Source organism: Rhinopithecus bieti, unplaced genomic scaffold (genome assembly GCF_001698545.2).
Source record: "Rhinopithecus bieti isolate Rb0 unplaced genomic scaffold, ASM169854v2 scaffold_22670, whole genome shotgun sequence".
In the NCBI taxonomy this organism is placed as follows: Eukaryota; Metazoa; Chordata; class Mammalia; order Primates; family Cercopithecidae; genus Rhinopithecus; species Rhinopithecus bieti.
In genome coordinates, this window is record NW_016810753.1 from 611,580 (window position 1) to 616,590 (window position 5,011).

Here is a 5,011-nt window from a genome sequence, read left to right on the forward strand (position 1 = left end):
TTTTTTGAGACGGAGTCTCGCTCAGTCGCCCAGTCTGGAGTGCAGTGGCGCCATCTTGGCTCACTGCAAGCTTCGCCTCCCGGGTTCACGTCATTCTCCTACCTCAGTCTCCCAAGTAGCTGGGACTACAGGCGCCCTCCTCCACACCCGGGTAATTTTTTGCATTTTTAGTAGAGACGGGGTTTCACAGTGTTAGCCAGGATGGTCTCGATCCCCTGACCTCGTGAGCCGCCCACCTCGGCCTCCCAAAGTGCTGGGATTACAGGCGTGAGCCACCGCGCCCGGAGTCATGATACTTTATTGTTAACTCTTTTCGTGCTGCAAGAGTATACTTTAATTTACTTAACCCTTTCCACATTGTTGGCCTTTTAAGTAATTTATGTTTATTTGCTATCTCAAAGAATATTGCAATGAACATCGTTGTACAGGCGCCTTTGTGACAAGCACAGATTTATGTATAAGAGTTTTAATTTTGATTTTCTGACTTTTCTGTAATCAACATGCGCTATTTAGATTATTAAAAATATTATTAATCATATTAAAAGATTCCACTAGGTTGTTTCTAAAACCCTGAAGCCACTCAGTTGGCCCATTCTTTTCTCAGGATAAACGAGCTATTCACCAGCACCACCATGTAAATAAATACCACATATTTTCGGGCCACATATAGTTTTTACAGATTTTACTCTTCCCAAGGAGTATCTCATCCAGGGCTGCAGATGGGAACCGCCTGAGGGAAGGAGCAGCAGTTGCCAAAACCATGAGGTGGGGCAGGTGGATTGTCCTTGGATGGCTCTGGGTCTCTGAGGTGCAAGGGACTGCTGAGTCCAGACGAAGGGGACTCCTAAGAGAGGGAGGCAGGCAGAGTGGGAGCTTGGTTTGGGCCCAGTCTCTGGGCCTCCATACCCTCTAGCTTTCCTGTTCCTTTTGTGCTTGCAAAACAGATACCACATTTCCTCAATTTTCGCATATACCTTCCTGTTCTGCATTTTAATGTTTCTGAAATGGGAAGTGGGCATTGAGTATGGGAGTGTTCATTTCCCTTGCTCTTTTTGAAGCCTGTTATTAAATAGATGGTGCATCGTGTCACTGAGGGAGTTCTAGGATTAGGGAGTATAAAGGTTCCTCTTTTATTCCACTTCACCTCCAGCCCCATCACACATGCAGCTCCAGCTAGCCCACCATCAGATCAGGGGCTGTAAAATTCCATGCTTTGTGTGTACAGCATGAAGAAAAAAGCTGTCAAAGTCTTTTCTGAAATGCAGACAGGACTCAAGCGTGAGACAACAGTGGGGCTCATCACTCCTTTCCTTGGTTGCTCTGTGCCCATCCCTTTCAATAATGCTGCTAGAACCCTTCTGTGTAATTAGTGGGGGCATAATTAATACATGAGAGGAGTCTTTCTAACAGATCTGAGCAAGCGTATTCTCTTAAAAATGGGATGGGAAGCAGAACCTTACAGGCTTCTACACGTTGGGCCATAACGTCCAGTGAGACAATCAAGTCCCCATCCTCAGCCACTTATATTCATATACTTTGTGGATGGACCCAGCCCCATGAAGGAAAGTAAAGGAGTTAGGAAGAGTTCTGAGTAGCTGAACTGGGAATTGAACTGGGTGGGTTTAAAGAGTTGGGGAAATGGGGCTGGGCACGGTGGCTCACGCCTGTAATCCCAGCAGTTTGGGAGGCCGAGGCAGGTGGTCAGGAGTTCGAGACCAGCCTGGCCAACATGGTGAAACCCCGTCTCTACTAAAAAAGTACATAAATTAGCTGGGCGTGGTGGTGTGTGCCTGCGCTACTAAAAAAAAATACGTAAATTAGCTGGGCATGGTGGTGTGTACCTGTACTCCCATCTACCCAGGAGGCTGAAGTGGGAGAATCACTTGAATCCGGGAGGCAGAGGTTGCAGTGAGCTGAGATTGCGCCACTGCACTCCAGCCTGCGCAACAGAGTGAGACTGTCTAAAAAAAAAAAAAAGGCCTGGTACGGTGTCTCACACCTGTAATCCCAGCACTTTGGGAGGCCGAGGTAGGTGGATCATGAGGTCAGGAGTTCAAGACCATCCTGACCAACATGGTGAAACCCCATCTCTACTAAAAATACAAAAATCAGCCGGGCGTGGTGGTGGGTGCCTGTAATCCCAGCTACTTGGGAGGCCAAGGCAGGAGAATTGCTTGAACCAGGGAGTTGGAGGTTATAGTGAGCCAAGATCACAGCACAGCACTCTAGCCTGGCAACGGATCAAGACTCCGTCTCAAAAAAAAAAAAAAAAACAAGTTGGGAAAATGAAGTTGATGTTGCAGTTGCAGTAAGAGGGTCATTGGAAGGCAGAGTCTGAGGAAGACACAAAGAAACAAATGTTTATGAAATACCCACTGTGCACCAGGCACTGAGATGCAGTCTCAGCCCTGGGATAGATGTTCAGGTCTCTCTATAGGTGTTCAGGTCTCTCTATAGATGTTCAGGTCTCTCTATAGGTGGTAATTTGACCAGCTGAAGGCCACACAGTTAGGGATTGGGTCTTTGGTTTGTCTGACTCTCAAAGCTTAAAAGAAAACATCATTCTTGTTGCAGCCTCAAATTCCCTTTTTCCTCAGGTCCCTTTCTTCAGCCTTTTTCCTGAGTCCATCCAGCACACCACTGTTAGGATAAACTTTCTAGAACCCTGGTTCAGACGATTCCCTCCACAACCTGGCTCCTCTCTATGGGTAGAAATGTGCTCCCCTCCCAAGGCCTTGCACAGATGACATGAAGATATTGGCCTGGATTCTCCCTGAAGTCTCTCCCAGGCCTGAGGGTCGTCGTTTTATGATTAGAAAGGCTAACTCCTTTATAAACATTTTACTAATTAATTTTACAAGTTTCTGACTGCCAGTAGGCACAAAGCAGCACCCTTGTCCCCAGCCAAACTTGCTTTTCTCCATCTCTTTTGCATGTCTTAGTGACTTATCCATCTTCTACTCAGTTGACCAAGCAAGACCTGGGTCTCAACCTCGATGCTTCTTTTTCCCCCCTCACCATGCCCTACCCAGTCAGTCATTGATCATTAATGTTGCCTACATCTCTCTCGAACCCACCCTTATCTTTCCATTCCCGCTACTACACCCTTAGTTATCTCTTGCTTGGAATAGTTTTCTACCCGTTCTTCCTACCCCTATTTTCCTCTCCACCCTTTCCAACTTTTTCCACGTTGCAACCAAATGATCTTTCTACAATATAAAGCTGACATGTCACTCGCTATTTTAAATCCCTTCAATGACTTCATCATCCTCTTAAAGGTATTAACATAACTCACAAGGACTTCCTTTTCTGGCCACTAAGGTCTCCCTGTTTTGTTTTCCACTCCTCGTCCCTTCCCATTCTATGCCCTAGTTGTGTGAGCCACCTACAGTTTCATATGTGGGGGAAAACATGTCCTAGAACATGGATACATACTTCGAATGTTAAGCCACACTGTTACACTTCTAGAAATGCAGCAATATTAAAGCACTAAAGTTCAACTGCAAAGCAGCATTTTTTTCTCGAAATCGTGTTGTTTCAGGGCTTCCTTCACACGCTGGAGGGAGGGATGAGTCAAAGGTCACATTCCTTGTGTGGCTGGCTTTTCCTAAGGAACCATAAAGGCAAGTAGGTGCTAAGCAGGATTTGCATCAAGAACCAGAAGTGCTATCCCCAGGGTTCCTGGGAAAGCTGCCTTCTTCACTTTTGGGCTTTTCTGCCAAGCACTGCCAACTGCTTTCTCCTTCTGAGCTTCTTGCGAGAAGCTATTACTATCACTCAGTTTAATTCCCATTTAATATAGTGTCTAGATAAAGACGGAGGATTCATGGGCTCAGTCTGTGAAGGTGCAGTGCAAATGTGTGAAAATAAAACATCTCCCAACCTCACCATCAGAGACACAGATTTTATTTATTTTCTCGGGAGTAGAGTGTCTGGTGAGGTCTTTTTTTTTTTTTTTTTTTTGCTTTTGGTTGTTGTTGTTGTAGCTCAATGGAGCATTAAATTTAGAGTGCAGTCTGATCTGTCATAGCCAGAGCCAGCAGGATTGTGGGATGATGTGACCTGGAGATATTAGTCTTCTGAGTTTTGTAATAAATCCCTTGGTCTGTGACTGGGGCCCTGAGGGAAGGCTCCAGCCTTAGCCTGTTCTGAACAAAAGTGTGGAGTCATACGAACACAGTCACAATCACACTTGCAGAGTGCATTTTGAGGCCTTCTTTTAGTTTGGGATTCCCCTAAAGCAGATCTCAGGAAGCACATGGGGATTTAGGGAAGTAAGACAGGGGAAGGAAGGAAGCCAGTCCAGGGTGAATTAACAAGCAGGTCACCTCTGTGGGCAACTGGGGCTCAATTCACTGGAGATTCTTCTTTTTTTTTTTTTTTGAGTCAGGGTCTCACTCTGTTACCCAGGCTGGAGTGCAGTGGCTCAATCATAGCTCACTGAAGCCTCATAAACTCCTAGGTTCAAGCAATCAATCCTCCCTCCTCTGCCCCCTGAGTAGCTAGGACTACAGATGTGCGCCACCATGCCCAGGTAATTTAAAGACTTTATTTTTTATTTTTTAGAGATGGGGTCTTGCTATGTTGCTCAGGCTATTCTCAAACTCCCGGCCTCAAGCAACCCTCCTGCCTCAGCCTCTCAACGTGTTGGGATTATAAGCATGAGCCACCATGCTAGGCCCACTGCTGATTCTTGAGAGATTGTCCCTGAGTGTGGGGAGGAAGTTGGGGTATTTATTGACGCTTTCCTGTTTCTCACTGGGGAACGGTTGCTTCTTGGGGGCATTTTTTGATGGCAACACAACACTTTGCTGGTTTTCCTTACACATCTTAATTAGTTTTCAGTCTACTTTTTGGGCTCTGCTCACTCATCATTAAATACAGGAGTGCCTTAGGGCTTGGTGTCATCCCTGTTTTCTTAATTATCTATGCCATCATCTTACACTATTTTATCTGCATCCTTGGTTTTTAGCTTCACTTGCATGTTCATGACTCTAATTGCTGGTTTAGG